Raw genomic sequence first — 18,591 nt, forward strand, 5'->3', positions numbered from 1 at the left:
ATAAAAAAAACTATTGTTTAACCATTTTTATTTAAAATTTTCCTATAAAAATTGTGATTTTGACATGTCATTTCTAGCAAAAAAATTACAAAAAATTATCAAAACGTGTAGTTTTTTTAGTTATATTTATGTTAAAAATGGTTATTTTTATGTCAATTGTTAAAAATTATTGTTTTTTAGAGACAATTATTTCATGTGGATTGAAAAATTAATTAACGATGTATAAATATGTAGAATATCGAAAATTCAAAATATCGACCTTCTTATTTAAATATGCAAAACAATAAAAACCTCACTACCAAAAAAAAAAAAAAAACAAGAAAATATGAAGAAGAATACCACTTCAAAATTATTAAATTTAGAAAATAATTATTTACATTTCATACATTAGAATATTTATAGTCAAAAAATAGGTCTTTTAAAAAAGGGCTTGATGTAAAATTACCACTTTTTAGAATCAACATGAAAATCACTACCATTCTAAAACGCAATGTACATAAAAAATTTAAAGTGCCAAAAGCTATGCTCCAAAAAAAACGTGTGTTCTGCATCACCCCTTTTCAAAATCGGGTCACTTTTTTGTTATCTCTACGAAACGGGTAACAGTATTGGTTCATGTTTCAAAGTTTACATTGTTAACCCCCAACACTAGTTCTGATCCCCAAGAATTCTTCAGCTTCATACTGCTGTCTTTGAAACCTAGAGCCAGACCCCCTGATCTACCTTTCGCATCAACAATTACAAAAGTCCAACTTGGCATCATTTTTCTAAGGGAGGTCATCACCGCTTCGCCAGGTCCAAGGGTTTCTTGCAACATAATGACATCAGGACAATAGGTTTGAAAAAGATCTTTTAAGGTTAGCTTCTTTTAGCTGCTAGAAAAACCATGAAAATTAAAGGACAAAAGGATCATTTGGTAACTATGATAGGGGTCTGCACTGCTCTAAGCGCCCCTTTGAGGGATAATTGCTTTCCATCAACAATATCCAACTTTACTTTAAGTTGTGCCTTAGATAGGCTAGTCTTCCTTCCTCTAGTATTTCAAGGCATAATGGATTCCTGAATTCTCCCTAACCCTCCTATAGGATCAATAGGCATAACCCTTTTTTCTAGAGGGCGGAGATCGTGGGGGGGTTCTCAAAGGAGTCCAAAGGTAAAGGGGAATATTCAGGTCCAACTGAAGATTCAGACTTAACAAGGGAAAGGGTTGGAATGGAGGTAATAATATTATCCAGAGATAGAAACATACTTCCTAAGACATGAAACTCAGTCATAGAAGGCTTGGAAGGACCAGACCGAGGTATTACATTTATCAAAGATTGAATAGAATCATGTAATGATGATAGGGGATGAGAACAAGTACCCACCAAGACAGGCGCCAAATCATTAGTTCCATCCTCTTCCTAGGCTCCTCTAAGATGTTCTTGTTCTGGCATGGTATGAATCTTCAACCTCTCAATCTGCTCTTATTGTACCTCCATCGACACTTGTTCCCCTTCTTGATGAGGCTCTACCCCTTCAATCTGTTCATTCACCTCCACTTCTACCTGTTGCCGACCCTCAGTCCCGGGGTTTCCCCTTTGCCTTCTTCTCCTTCTGAATCCCAATGGACAATCGCGGGGTTAAATGTCCATATTTGTGGAATCTATGACATCTGAAGGGAAGATGCTTGTAATCGATGATTTGACTATGAGAATAGCCTTGAAGATGTAACTAGATTTTTTCTTCCAGACCTTCCCTTGGGTCCGGTATTTCCAAAATGTGTGCCACATTCTTGATCTTAGTTTCCACAAACGACATGTCCACCTCCAAAAAGAGGCCCAAAGTATTACCTATGGCTTTGAATACATCCTCTATCCATAGATGCGGGGGTAGAGCTGAGAGATAGACCCATACTAGAATTTCTTCCAATTTTTCTCTTTGAGCATCAAATAGGGGTGTCCACTTCTTAAATAGAATTGGCGATATACCAAAACACTAGTTGAGTTTCAAGACCCATTCCAAAGTCTCACCCTTGTTGAACTGAACCATAAACCAACCCCTAGCCAGAGTGATTACTTCAACCTGATTATCCGAAGCCCCACACCAATATTTTTTTATCCACTTTGTGATATACTTTGCAGAAAAGTATTTCCCTCTTGCTATTCCAACCAAAATAAACTCTGATTCTTCCATAACCTTGTCTATCTGAATATTGACCTTGAGAATTGAAGTAGGGCATTCATATTTTTTCTTTATTAACTTCCCCTTCTTTCTCTTGGAGTCAGTATTCCAACCATTCTTGGCTATGCCTAAAAAGGAGTGACTCTCCTGCACATGATTTTCAATCTGCTTGAGCGGCCCTAGCCACTCCTCCACCTACTCATTCCAGATAATTAAAACCTGGGGTTCTACGCCTTGCTCCTCCACATCAAAGGTGAAATTCTAAAGTCGATCCCTCGCAAGCTTAGAGTCATATCCAATAAGAGCTTCATTATTAAAACCCATAAAGGCAGAAGATGGGCCACACTCTTGTTCCTTCCCACTGGTTTCAGAAAGAATATTTACAATTCCTTCCTTCTGTTCAAAACCCTCCTAATAAAAACCATTTCCTTTTGTCACCTCCAAATTGGGGGTCTACAGGGAAAAGCAAATCTCATTTTCCTTTCAGCTCACTGGCCCTCTACACACAAGTGACACTTCTCAGACTTTGCCTCACAACCAGTGCATTTGTCTGCCATTCCTTGACTAGATAGGCTTTTAGTCCTTCATTCCTCCTCAGGGCACTACTCATAACTATGACTTCCAAAACTTCTGAAAACAAACCATAAACTGGGGGTCGCAAAGGATTTCTTTTACTTGCTAGTAAAACCACCTTCTTTGCATCCATCTGATCCACCTAAATCTCTGCTATCCCCCGACCATCTAGGAGATTGTTGCCAGAGCCCCAATCGACTGCCTTTGAATGATAGGAGTTTCCTGCTTCCAAAAGCCTAATCCGCCTTCTGGGTTCTAATCAATCATCGTGGCTCCCATTTTTCCACCTAGAGATCTAACTGGAAGAATCGCCTTGGCCAAATTTTGTTGAGTTGGCTCCAAGCCCCAAACCGACAAGACATCTTCCACCTCGGGCTCCAAATCGACATATTCTGATGGTTTTACCATTGTTGCTGTTTGAAGGGTAGAAATATAATTGTAACCGCCCCTACTCCTGCTGTTGAAACCCCGTCGCGAGGTGAAAAATGTATACATTAAAAGTAAAAACGAGAATACAGTAATGAAAACCAATTATATTTTTGTGACTAGTGTTTTCCATTTCCAAGTTGCGTCATTCCTCAGGTAACCTACAATGCTATCGGGTAGGGTCCAAATGTTTGTGTGTTCTTTCCATTGGCCGCCATTCATACAATGACTTCTCATATCTCAAGCATTAAAGGACTATAAACATTAATGAAATTAAAGAAAATCCTAGACTTTGGAGAGAAAATATCTACACAAATTACAAAGTGATGAAAAGGGACACTTTTGAATTGCAATGACTTATACAAACCTATCACCAAACCACTAGATCTTCTATCAATACTAATAGCCTCAAAAATCCACCTTGGAAAGGTTTCCAACAAAATACACATTTCTTTATTTGCATCATTAAAGAAAATTCCTTTTTCTTTATTTTCCTCCAAAATAATCTCTTAGATTAACATAACCTCTAAAATATTTGACTTCACCAATCCCTAGATGGACTTTCTCTTATGGCTAGTCCCCTACCCCTAATGTTAAAGAGAGAAAAATAATTTCAACCCCTTTGAGTAAGATTTCCCTACTCTACGGGCCCCTTTAATAGTAATTTTCTTCCCAAATAAGCCTCTTGATCAACATGCGTAAGGATCAAGGGATTGATATTATAATTCCAACCTCTTCAACCTTTTGGGGAAGAAATTCTACTAAAGGATCCATCCTCAATAATTTCCACCGTAGTTCACCTACCTCAAATTGAAGTCCATGTAACCACCAACCATAAAATTTTCCTTTCCCATGATTAAATCCCCAAATAGGACTCCTGGAAAATATCTCTAGCATTAAAAGGACTATAAACATTAATGACATTAAAGATATTCTTAGAATTTCGAGAGAAAATATCCACACAAATAACAAAGTGATGAAAAAGGACACTTTTGAATTGCAATGAGAAGTTTTATTAACATTTCACCACACCACTAGATCTTTCGTTAACACTAATAGCCTCAAAACTCCATCTTAGAAAGTTTTCCAACAAAATACATATTTCTTTATCTGCATCAAGAAACAAAATACCTTTTTCTATATTTGCCTAAAAAATAGTCTCTTATATTAACATAACCTCTAGAATATTTGACTTCACCAATCCCTTCATGGAGCTTCTCTTATGGGCACTCCCTTAGCCCCTGATGTTAAAAAAAAGGAATAATCATTTCAACCCCTTGGAGTGTGCTTTCCTTACTACAAGGCCCCCTTTGATGGTCATTAACTTCCCTAATAAGCCTCTTGATCAACATGATTTATTACATTAGTGAGAAGATATTTCCTTCAAGGCTTTGCTTAACTTCCACTATGATCCATACTCAATCCACCTTCCATGTTTTCTTTCTCATCCCCACCCTATTTCTTTTTGTTTATTTGCGATGATATTTTGTCTTGGCCTTTGGAACAAACTTCTCATATAATGAGTATAATGCTCTTATTCCCTTTCATGTGACCACTACCTTCCCCTAATCCATACCTAGTCCTCTTTCCACAATTTATCCTTCATCCCTACCCTCTTACTTTTGTTAATTTGAGATGATATTAACCTTTGGAAAAAAATCCTATTTTGATTAGTTGAATGCACTAAAACTATCCATACTACCCACAAAATTCTTCCCTGGAATTCTCTTATTCAATTTAATTTCACCATTGCCCGAGAAAGTAAAACTTCCCAATACCTTTGAACCTTATCCTCCATGATACCCTCATGCTTTTTAATGGGAATACCTTGCCCATCTAGAAATTAGCTTCAATTTCCTCTTCATGGTTAACCTCTAAATCTAGGTCCACCAAGGGTGGGGTCTTAGAGAGTGTTTATTCCTTTTGATGAAGGTTCCCTTTTTAATCACATGCACAGAGGTGATGGGCTTAGTTTTAATATTAAGAAAATTATGTTCATGAGAAACACCATGCCTTCCCAAATCCACCTCGTCTACCTCTCTTACTGATGGCACCCTACTCACAGCGGTGCCAATATCACCAATCTACTCAATCCATATAACAACGGATTCAACCCTTTAACATATCCACTGAAAAACAATATAAAATACCCATACCTTCCTCTATGTTGTTAAAAGGGGGGTTCTCTTTCAAACTTATTATTCTTAATACAAATCCCAACATAATTATGCAAATTCTATGTGGTTGGAGCATCTACAAATTTCTTCAATGATTCCTACCATTTTCTGATTCGCTAGTTCATCAACAGGTCCTGATTAACAGTTTTCTCCTCTAAATTGGGCAATACAAAGTAGGCCGAAAACTGATTTCAAGACAAAACACAGTCCTCCAAATATATATATATATATATATATATATATATATATATATATATATATATATCTATATATATATATGTATATATGTATATATGTATATATGCATATACATATACATATACATATATACATATACACATATACATATATACATATATACATATATATATATATATATATATATATATATATATATATATATATATATATATATATACATATATACATATATACATATATATATATATATACATATATACATATAGATATATATATATATGTATATATATATATATACATATAGATATATATATATATATCTATATATATATATATTTATATATATTTATTTATATATTTATTTATTTATCAGTCAATATGAAATGATTTAGTAGCGTCCGTCTAATTAACTTTGCATTCGTTACATAATAGTTTTGTAGCGTTGTTCGCTACAGGATAATTTCGCAGTGCACTATTAAATTTCTTTACAACAATTTTAGGGAAGCTAAACCAACTCGGCGCTTTCCCAATCCAACTCTCTCGTCCTTGACCCAATCCTCAACAAAGTAAATGATTTCATTTTCCTTTATTCACTAGGATTTTCAATGCTAGCTCGAAATTAATAGTCATAAAACCAATCTAAAAGGGTTTTGATTGTATTCAAAACATGGTACTCTATTTCAGTGTAACAACACTCAAATCGCTAAAAAACTATGCATTCACTACGCCAAAACACCATGAACATTCCTCCACAAGGTTTTGGAAGCAATTACGACAAGAATGAAAAATATAAATGAACAAATCACACAACAATCAAAACCACAATGTACCAACTCGTAATGTAAATCAATTTAACAAGTCACATGATCTCAAATTGATCAAACACACATGAATAAAGCTACAAATAATAATGGTTCACAAGTAGAAATTGATTCAGTGTAACCATAAGGTTTCAATTCATTTAAGAATCACACAACTTACAACCCAATTGTTATTCATTTACACCATTCACACAAAAATAATTTCCGGTTCACACAAATTCGAAGTTACAGACGTGATTTTTCTTAGAACTATAGTTACACAGAGAAACAATGAGTTCCTCTTTTCTCCCCTCTCTCTTCTCCTCTCCTTTGGAGCTTCTCCTTTTCTCAGGAACTTCCAAACACTCTTTTCTTATTGTTTCCCAAAAGAAACTGACTATGACAACCAAGAGTCATAAAAATGTGAATCATTTCTCCTTCTCCACAAAATAAGGGAAACTGAAAACTATATTTACATTCGAAAATAACTTCTCCATATTATTTAAAAAAAATAAAAAAATTCACTTCTTAAATGTAAATATTTACAATTTCTTAACAAAACATTTAAAAATTTCTCCCAGTATTACCATGTGACCATCCCATCACATTGGTAAGCTCTTGTCCAACTTCATCGAATTTTGAGCTCGACCTATGCACCTGCATCATTTACTGATCCCCTAATGGTAATCAAATAACTATCCATAACTCTAGATATCTTTTAAATTTCTTTAAACAATAATAGAAGAATGCTCTTCATACATTGACTTACCTTTGGAACTTCCAGGTTGAGCTTGCTACTAATAAACACCATTAAAAGAAGGTCTTCTCTAGTTTCAACTTCCAACCCTACACCAACCATCTCATCCTCATTTGCAATGTATTTAGTTTGGCAAGTGTGCCTTAGATGTCCATATAGCTGACATATGTAACACCTTAACAAAATATTCGCATAATATATCTCTTGTTTATATTAACTATTTTTTGCCTGTATATCGATACCATATGACAGACCATTAGATGGGTTCATCTCCATGGAGATTTACTATGGATGTTTTATCCAATGATCTAATTTTCTCATTGATATCAAACATACTACCTGGATTATTACCAATCCAGGTTAGGGCTATCTCTAACTAGAGTTATAAGGAAATAAAATGGAGCATCACCCATAGAGGTTAGATGTCCATTTTCTATCTTATAGGATCTAACAAAGGCATCCACTCCTTAAGAGATAAAATCAAACCATTCAAAAACCATTTACATATAAAATTATTCTCCTTATCCTTTGCCACCTAAAACACTAAAGTAATCCCTCCTCTTGCCAATAAATGGAATATAAGAACATATTATAGTTGCTACTTCCATGCAATTTTAATCTAATTCCTTATACACTTATTTGATATCAATATAGCATTAAATTTTCCAACCAAGGTCATGATTTGGTATTTCATTTTCTCTAGCATCACATCCTAACCCTCAACTTCTTTCCTTCCTTAACTCACCAAGTTTTCTTCTTCTTCTTTATCAAACCCTTAGTTCTAGAAGAAATACTCATATTAACTTCAACCTTATCTAAGATAACCTATGCATCTCAAATGAATTTTTTAATGACCTTCTCTTGAATATGGCACCTTTATTAACAAACTACCAAAACCCCTAAGCCATCATTGACGTTCATAAAGACAAAAAATAAAGGCACCACACTACTTCTCTCATCATTTCCTTTAAATTCCACCTTGCCCTCATTGACTTCCAAATTTGTATTTTTAACTGTTTCCTTATTGATGTATCATAGAGTCAGAAATATGTCCACATCATCATGACTTTGATTCACATATGAAAACCCATAAACCTCCTCCCATGATTCAGTATCTTCCAATAATCATACTCTTTGGAATGACATAACCTACTTTAATATCATAGTGTCATTGTTTCTTTCCATAGGTTTTGTTTCACCCATAATTTAACTTTCATTACACTAACTAAGAATGCTTCATAACGAAGGAAGGATTTCATTCTCTCATAGAATGACTACTATCATTAAAAAACCTACCACTTCTACAAATCCTAGTTTCCATTGCTCCACCAATCCAACATGTCTTTGAAAAAATAATTTTTTTTTATATTAATAGTTTTAAATATTTTATTTTTCAATTAATTTGTATATAAAAAATTAATAATAATAATAATAGTAATAATAATAATAAGGTTTATTAATAGAAACACATTGATTCTTATTTTTAATTATATTATATATTTTTTAAAACCCTATTTAGTTAAAATGCAAATATAATGTTATTTATACAAAATGAGTTTGACTTTGATGGTTAAGAGGACTTGTTATCCTCCTTAGATTTAAATTTTTCTTGTCACATGTTTTCTCCTCTAGGCCAATTATGGTTGACAGATTACCAACTATCTCGCTCTCACTTAAGAGCATAAGGGTTCTTAGTTAAGTACAAGGTGGCACAAGATGTTTCCAACCAATTTTATCTAAAAAGGTTAGCTTAACCAATTTTCATCAATAATATTTGGCATTTGGATAGTTATGTGCCACTCTCCAAACATATTTATCAGTTAAAAATAACAAATAAAAATTAAGGAGTATCAATTTAATTTCCTCAATAATTTTTAAAAAATTATGACAATGATGATGATGGTGATGATTAGCATCCACTAAAAAAATGGTATATCAAATCTTAAGAAGGTAAGATATTAATTGGAATTATTTAGAAGTTTTTTTCTATGCTATGCTTGAAAAACATTAAGCAAAGTGTTCCAAGATCACCATAGTTTTCCTAAGTTAAAAATTCAAGGCACTTGGTAACATGACACATATTTTTAAATTTATATCTTATCTGAATATATGATGGAAAATATAAGAGAAACTACTTTTCATATTCAACCCTCTTAGTGTCACAAAGATAATATATTCCGTTGAAAACAGCAACAAGAAATGCTAAAAATAGAAGTGCTAAAATAGCACTGCTATAAATAGCATTTCAGGATACATTCCAATTTTAGTTAGTCCCTAAACTAAAATTGAGAATTAAAATTCGAATTTGATCTTAGCAGCTGTTTGTAAAATAATTAATTAATTCATCTTGAGTTAATTAGTTGTAGGAAATCAAACATGAAGTCTATGTGAAGACATGCAACAATTTCCCCTTTGATTGAGGAAGTTATCCCTTGATTAAAGGAGATCAGGATGAGTTGTACTTTGAGTTGTAACTAGTAAGCTCAGTTAATTGAGTTAAGTCCAGTTAGATTAGTTCCAACAGTTTGTGGAACTGATTGTGAGTTTAGTTAGTTAATGCATGCATGCATGTAATTGTTGCACTTCAGATAACTCAATATTCTCTCATAAATAACTCATGCATGTCAGTTCAGTCAGAGACCCAGTTGAGATCAGATGATGGGACAATGTACTGTCAGTTGCAGGAATATTCCATTGAGGATATCTCTTGCATGCAAAAGGAATTCATTCCTTGGAGATTGCATAGTTACTTCTGAGTTTGATGAGTGTGTGATGAGGCCAATTCACACAGGTGGAAACATTGGACCCCAGGAGAAACTGTGCAAGGAAATAAGAGGCTTGGAGGATTGGAGGAAGGCATACGCTGTGTCTATTCAGTTTGTTAGTTGTATTGAGGGATTGTACTGAGAGCTGGATAGCTTGTGAGCTAAAGCTTTGTGTAATCTAGACATATTTCCACTTGTATGATAATAAATAGATCGAGGTTCTTAGCTGAGGCTTTCCCTAGAGTATTCTTTTGTGTTCATGTGTGATTGATTTCTCATTCTCTATTATATGTGTTCTAATTGATCTTGCTCAAAATCGATTAAGCTTCTACAAGTTTGTTTGTAGAAGTAGATCAAGTAGTTTGCTTTAGTATATTGCATTATCAGGTGATCTACAGTGGGAATTTCTACATGGTATCGGAGCTAGCTGATCTATAGACGAATTTCTACATGGTATTGGAGAAAAAGTGATCAAAGCGAAGAACAATATACAAAGAAGGGAGAAGTTCGAAGTTTGAAGTTCATGATTATAGAATTTGAATTCTTATCACATCTCAAATTTCACCAATGGTGTTCAACGGTTTAAGACTTGAGGATGCCCTTGATGGCAACTCGAATTATATAGCCTGGAAGGATCGCATGGAAGTGGTATTAGAGGACAATGGTATAAAGGACTTCATTGATGAAGAAGTACCCAAGCCAGCAATAGCTAATGCCCAAGAATTGGCGGAATGGAAGAAATGTGTGGCTAGAGCGAGGAGAATCCTCCTGGAGGGAGTTCGAGACCACATTGTCTTGAGCCTTCATGGGAAGGAGACACCATTTTCAATGTGGAAAACATTGAAAGTTCTATATCAGAATAATAGCGATCAGAGGAAGCTAGCGCTGAAAGACAAGCTTCGGAAAATCAAGTGTGAAAAGGGCGACACGATCTCTACATATCTAAACAAGCTCACCACCTGCAGGGACGAGCTTGGAAGTGTAGGGATCACGAAAGTCGATGATTACATGGTGAGTCTTGCTCTCCTTAGTCTTCCTAAGAGCTGGCATAGCTACCAAGACTCGGTAAATGGAAGAGAGAATCTGCCAGATTGGGAATAACTTTGGTCGGATCTGATGCAGGAGGAGATAAGGAGAAGCACCAGAGATGGATCTTCATCAAAGCAAGATGATGAAGAAAATATAGCCTTAGGGAGTAAGGCGAGGAAAGGGAAAGGGAAGGCGTCCCATTCCAAATCCACTTCTTCCCATGGTGGGAATAAGTTTGACAAATTGAAAGTGCAATGCTTTCATTGTCATGAGGTGGGCCATTATGCTACAAATTGTCCATAGAAGAAATCCAAGGAGGGATCCTTGAAGGGATCAGATTGAGGCACTGGCTTCACAGTTCGAATTGGATTTCTCTCTCATCACATGCATGGTTTCATCCATGGTGGGATGTGTTTGGTACCTGGACAGTGGAGCTTCATTCCACATGACCGATGACAAGAATCTTTTCAATACCTTGGAGGAGAAGGATCTCCAGATGTAGATTGAGATGGGAAATGATGGAAAGTACCGTGTTTCAGGTGAAGGTACAGTTGTGTTTCACAGGGAGCATGGAGCTCCTCTCACCCTGACTGATGTAAAGTATGTACCGGGTTTGAAGAAAAATCTTGTGTCTGTCGCTATGCTGGAAGACAAAGGCTATGATGTAGTCTTTAGAAAAGGAAAGGTATTCCTGAGGCATATCGTCACTGGATAGACCAAGAGGATTGGGATTAGAGTTAAGAAGCTCTATAAGCTGGAGGTAGATGACTATGCTGCATTGAGTTCCAAAGCAGAGTTGGTGCAGAGCCAAGATGTTGGCGAGCTATGAAATAGAAGATTGGGCCACTTGCACCATGGGGCCTTGAAGATCATGCAACATATTTCTACTGGACTTCCCAAGGGAAAACTAGACCAAACAGATACATGAAAAGGTTGTACCTTAGGTAAGTATGCCAAATCTTCCTTTTAGGATCGAGACATTAGACCTGGAGAAATCCTGGAGCGAGTTCCCACAGATGTGTGTGGACCATTCTCTACAGCCTCCACCGCTAAACAAAGGTACTATGTTATTTCTATTGATGATTTTTCTCGTACATGTTGGATCTATTTTATGCAAAAGAAGGATCAGACCTTCTTAAGGTTTTGTGAGTTTAAAGCCTTGGCAGAGAAAGAATCTGGAAAGAAAATAAGGGCCTTGCTTAGCGACAATGGTGGAGAGTATGTCTCCCAATAGTTTAAGGACTTCTGCGCAATAGAAGGAATTAAACAGGGTTAACAGCACCCCATAACCCACAACAGAATGGGGTGGCCGAAAGGAAGAATAGATTGATTGTGGGAGCAACTTGAGCGATGTTGCATGACCAAAGCCTACCACTTCATTTGTGGGTTGAGGCATGCAATGCAGTAGTATACTTGCAGAACAGAAGCCTGCACCGTATACTGGGGATGAAGACACCAATGGAAGCCTTTTCCGGGAAGTGACCAGATGTGAGTCACTTAAGGATCTTTGGATCATCGGCTTATTTCCATGTGACCAAATATGCCCGGAAGAAGCTAGATCCAACAACTGAGTTGGGAATACTTGTGGGGTAGATTGATACACCCCAAAACTATCGGGTGTTCCTGCCGACTAGTTAGAGGATAGTGGTACGTAGAGATATAAAGTTCAACGAGAAGAAAGCCATGTGAGTATCACTTGAGAGGGAGCTCAAGTTGCATGTAGAGGAGGAACTTTCAGTTCCTAAGGAGGAGGAGCCTCAGACTGATGCAGAGCAGCCGCATGCAGAGGATCCAGGAGTGGAAACTTCCACTCATGCTGAGTCTTCTAGAGATGGGTAGAAATGCTCAAGGGAAGATGACAGATTGATGATGGATGCACGAGAGAATGTGGGACAACCATCTTCTCAGTGCAGATAAAGGAGGTCACCCGAGTGGTACACTGGTTACATGGCCCTGGTTAGGGAGTGTGTAGAGTCTGAACCTTCTTCATTCGAGGAAGTAGTGCAGCAACCAGTTTGGGTTGATGCTATGGTGGAGGAGTACAACTCCATCATTCAGAACTGTGTTTGGGATGTTTCCCTAAGACCTTAGGACAAGTCAGTGGTGAGTTCCCGATGGCTTTACAAGGTAAAGCAGGCAGCTGATGGTAGTATTGAGAAACATAAGGCAAGGTTTGTTGCCATGGTTTCTCATAGGTCGAGGGGATCGACTATGATGAGACTTTTGCTCATGTAGCAAGGTACTCATCTATCAGATCGATGTGAAGACTGCGTTCCTCAAATGAGAATATCCATCAAATGGATGTGAATACTGCGTTCCTCAATGGGGATATTGAGGAAGAGGTGTACATTGAGCAACCGGAAGGTTTTGAGACCTTCGATCGTGAGTCGCATGTGTTCCGACTCAAGAGGGCTTTGTACAGGTTGAAGCAAGCACCTCGTGCTTTGTACACCAGGATCGACAACTATTTCACCGGGTTGGGCTTCACCAAGAGTGAAGCCGATGCGAACCTTTACCACATCATGGTAGAAGATAAGCCATTGATCATTTTTCTTTATGTGGATGATCTAATTTTGACAAGTGATGATCAATTGATAAATTCTTGCAAGGAGGACCTTGCAAGAGAGTTTGAGATGAAAGACATGGGTCCTATGCACTACTTTCTAGGCATGGAAGTGTGGCAGAAGGATGGGGAAGTATTTGTGTCTCAAGGCAAGTATGCCAATGAGATACTCAGGCGATTCCACATGAAGAAGTGCAAGCCCATGTAAAATCCTCTAGCCGGTAACTGGAGAAAGGAGGATGCTACTTTAGGTGAGGTAGTAGTTGCTACTATTTATCGGTAGCTTGTGGGTTCATTGATGTATCTAGTAAACACACGACCAGATTTGTGCTTTGCGGTGAACCAGCTGAGTCAAGCTATGGTTCAGCCTACCAAGATGTTTTGGAAGGCAACGGAGCATGTGCTGAGATACCTCAGAGGCACATCTCATTATGGATTGTGGTATAGATGGACAGAGGGAGTGAAGCTTTAGGGCTTCACAGATGCAGATTGGGCAGGGTGTCCATTAGATCGGAAGAGCACTTCTAGAGGAATCTTCAACCTTGGTTCAACTACAGTTTCCTGGTACAGCAGGAAACAGAGGTCAGTTGCACTTAGCTTAACAGAGGCTGAATATGTTGGACACCGTGGGTTAGTGTGGAAGCCGGATAGACAAAAGGAGTCCAAGAGACCTTGGGATGTGAAACGGTCAAACAATGTACTATAAATGTATATCAGTTGTTAATAATAGATGTACTCTCATGTTTTATCTTTCATATTCCTTTGTTGTCCATGTGTGTTTAACATGGTATCAGAGCCATGATGTGTGGCCTTCTCCCACCATTAGTTAGGTGGTCTTCTTCAAACTGGGTGCTCTACCATTGTGCACTATTTTAGTTGTCCTCTCTGCCTTTTGCACTGTCCTTCCTACATAAATGTTATATTTACCTCACAGTGAATCCTATCAGCTATATTGTAGTCACTATTTTCTGCCCATATTCTGCATTTCTGCAGCCTGACACATCTGCCTTCTGCCAGCACAAATTCCTCAACCTCTTATCAATGAACCGAACCTCTCTTCGTTAATGCTTCAAGCTTCAGTGAGATTCCTCTCACTAGCCCCTTTTTGAATACGTTTCATCAAATGTTGCGATTTTGTTTTTGAGATGTTTGGAGGGAAAAATTGCAACTTCCTCAACAATTATCTTGTTGGTATGGAAGTTGAGTGTCATACGAGAGTAGTACCTCTCTATTATTTGTCGAGAGGATTTCTTAACACTGTGTATGGTTGAGAGCGCAGGGAGGCACAACTATTGGTGGGAACATAGCCTCAACTTGCATTTCTCACTATATCAGAGTCCTGCGCGGATATCTTGGTGTTGGAGGAGGCGTCTGTGATCGCCATTCGCAACCCTCGGTTTCTCAAAAGGTCTTCAAGAGTTTTCTCCTTCTGAGCCATAGAAAATTGCTTGAATGCCAATGGAACCTAACCTGGATCACCCTGTGACTCTTGCTTTACCTGACAGTCAAGGTGAATATTTAGTGCCTCAATGTTTGATATTTTCCCCTTGCCAGATTGATCTTGAAGAATTGCCTCTATCATGGCCTTGAAGAAAGCAATTTGCGGCAGTGAATACTGAGTCCCCAGTTTTGCATGCTCATCAACAAATTTGTTGACGATGCCGTAATAAATCTCACCATCATACTGGTTTCTGCCAGCTCGAGCCTCAAATTGCACAAAGTCAAGCTCCTTATTGATTCTTCCAATGTACTCATAAAAATCTCTTTCGCTTACATCCACATTGTTCACACAGACAGTTTTGAATATAAATTTGACCTCTTTCTCTCTCAATGGACTGCATGTTAGCAATGCCTGTATTAGAGCATGATGCTTCGAGTCGAGTATCACCATTAAGGGTTTTTGGTGATCGTACAGTCCGAAGTTTATGAAATTTAACAAGAACTCAAATTTCACCAGAAAATCGATGATTCTGTAACTCAAAAAGTTAAATTGCTCTGATATAGGTTTTCTAGAGAAGCCATTGGACAACCAATCCCCACTAGAGAGTAGCCGCTACAACAATTTTACGAATTGACTAACTACAAAAGAGTGGAGCAGAATACATTGTCTATGCTGTGGTATCGTATAGTAGTTATCTGATACCAAAAAGGGGGCTATTTATTATCATTCAGTGCTATTGGTATATAATCTTCGCTGGCAGTACCAGGTGCGTAAGAAGCTATCATTGTGAGGATCTCATCAACATTAGAGCCAGAATTGGAGCGTTTCATGGACAAGTGTGAATAGCAAGGCAACATTGCTGCCTATAAATGTTGCTGGCAATGTTACTGCCTTTAAAATCCTCTCCATACCTGCAAGTGGACCTATAAGGTATCTGCACTTTGGTCCTATCTATAATAAATATCCAAATATAAGGGCACAATTTGGTTCCAAATGTAAGAAGCTAATTCATACACCGCTGTCTATTCTTGGAGGTTCTGCTCTTGCTTTAAATTATGCCAATGTGATTATCCTTACTGAGAAGCCGGTTTCTCAATAATTTATATGTGAGTTGAGATCAAGAGCCTCTCATAGGTTGCGCTGAAACCAAAATACTTTGGTAATAATAGCATCCACACTTTGTCAATATTTGAGGTCGAAAGCAAAACAATATAATTTGAGGTTGAAATAAAGAGCAACTACGAGGCACTAACATATTTTTGCATGGGCACACAAAGGGAGACAACTTGAGGACCAAGATAGTAACCTTCGTTCTAGTTTTGTTTCTTCCTCAATTTTTATTATTTAAATATTTGAAAGTGCCTGGAATGGAATGAGTTACATTGGTTCTTGTAAAAAAAAATCTGGTTGAATTGGTAGTTATAGTCATCAATGACTTGATTTTGAGTGATTTATTAATTAGTTGAGATATTCAGTGAAATAATGTGGGTGTTGAAAACTTTTAACTCATAGTGGAGTATTGAGTAGTAGGTGTACATTTATTTCACCTCTTTATTGTGACTGGGTGTTGCTTCTTCTTCATTGATCAGTAGCTATAAGCAGTTTTTTTAAATTGTAATTTTGACATTGGAGAAAATGACTCAAATTGGTGAAGTATTAGAGATTTTGAAAACTCTTATACAATCTACTGTTGATGACAAAATCCAAATCAGCAAAGGCTCTCTCTCAGAAATTCAGACATGTCTACAATATGCACAAGAACAGATTGAATTTTTGCAACTTGAATCTCAACTACAGCAAGAAGAATTACAACAGTGGAGTCATCATTCTGAACCTGTTTCTGTTTAGAATATTGAAACAAACTCCCATAAACAACAAGACAATAATGTTACAGTTCATTCAGATTTAGTACCCAATAATGCAGCAAGGTTACATGCAGATGCAGAAGTTCAGCTTGCACTTCCCAAGCCCATCATCAGACATTGGGAGGAGCTTGTCCACAACAAGCATAGAACAAGTCTTGGATATGATAAGGAGATGTCCTTTCATATTCCAGACTACTCAAAGCCCATTCAGTTTCAGAGTGCTGGATTCATTCGTGACAGTTCACCTCCAGTTGTTCCAGATTTTGCTCCTCTTACACAGTAGCAGCAACAACAAAAGATTGTGAAATGCCAACACTGTGACCGAGTTGGCCATTTGAAAGATAATTGTTTTGATCTTCATCCATGTAAGCACTGTCATAAAACCACCCATTATTCACACAAATGCTTCAGAAACAAATTTCCTGCAAGAACAAAGATTCATCTTGGATGGATCGCTACTTAGCAATGGGCATTAACAACCAAGAAGATATTACAATCACATGTCAGAACTTGTTCAAGAGTATTGAACAGTCTTGCAGTTGAGTTTTCTCCATCATCTTACCTTGTATCTGACAGGGGGGAAATGATGGTCATCTACAAGCTTCAAAGCTACATCAAGCAAGCCTGAGCCATAACCTGCCATACCAGTTTCAGAGTTGTAGCCAGAAACAAAGATGCCCCCTAAGCATGCCTTCACTTGGTAATCTAGGACACTTCCTCTAGCAGAAGACATAAGCTTCTTGCCTGTTTTGGAAGAATTCCAAGAATATAATTGGGGACACTTCCTCTAGTAGAAGACTTCAGCTTCTTGCCAGTTTTGGAAGAGTTCCAGGAATTGCATTAAGCATTCTAGAGTTGTTGGTCATCCTTAAACCATCACAGGTTGAGACTTCCCTTTTCAGGTTGAATTTCTCCCTTTATGCAGGGTGAGACCTCCCTTTCATGGTTGAAGGTTTCCCTCCTCAAAACAATAGGACCACTTCCTCTAGCAGAAGACTTCAACTTCTTGCCAGTTTTGGAAGAGTTCCGGGAATTGCACTAAGCGTTCCAGTGTTGGTGGTCATCCTTAAACCACCACCTTTTATACCAACATTTCAGAGAGCACATTCAGCCTAGTGCTGCCATACATTTTTGCACATTTTTTATTACAACTCTCTTCTTGGACTCATACATAACCCTTCGGATTAAGGGGGGGAATGTTGGACACCTAATCCTCAATGGGTTAGTGTGGAAGCCGAATAGACAAAAGGAGTCCAAGAGACCTTGGGATGTGAAACCCAATGGTCAAACAATGTACTATAAATGTATATCAGTTGTTAATAAAAGATGTACTCTCATGTTTTATCTTTCATATTCCTTTGCTGTCCATGTGTGTTTAATAGAATACATGGCTGCTAGTCAGGAAACATGCGAGGCCATTTGGATGCGGAAGATTCTAGTGGGATTTTTTGGTCAAAGGATGGATCCAACTATGATATATTGCGATAATCCGAGTTGTATCAATATGAGAATCCAGTATTTCATGACAGGTCCAAGCACATAGATATCTGGTATCATCATCTTCGAGACTATGTGGTGAAGAGGATCATGTTGTTGCTGTATGTTTCGACCAAGGAACAGGATGCAAATATTTTGACTAAGGCATTGTCAAGATGCAAGTTTGAGTTCCACAGAAACAAGATTGGGGTGACTGATAATCCCTTTCTTGTTGAGAGGAAGTGTTGAAAATAGCAACAAGAAATGCTAAAAATAACACTGCTATAAATAGCATCTTGGGATACATTCCAATTTTAGTTAGTCCTTAAACTAAAATTGAGAATTAAAATTCGAA

The 18,591-nt window shown here is 37.3% G+C and overlaps 1 pseudogene; it reads right to left on the reverse strand.

Moving 5' to 3' along the window:
- Nucleotides 1-14,763: 14,763 nt before the first annotated feature.
- LOC149195533 (uncharacterized) lies at nucleotides 14,764-15,345 on the reverse strand (annotated as a pseudogene).
- Nucleotides 15,346-18,591: the final 3,246 nt, after the last annotated feature.

This window comes from Pinus tabuliformis, chromosome 2_2 (genome assembly GCF_031772625.1).
Source record: "Pinus tabuliformis cultivar Carrire ecotype Pingquan chromosome 2_2, CPIR1, whole genome shotgun sequence".
Classification (NCBI taxonomy): domain Eukaryota; kingdom Viridiplantae; phylum Streptophyta; class Pinopsida; order Pinales; family Pinaceae; genus Pinus; species Pinus tabuliformis.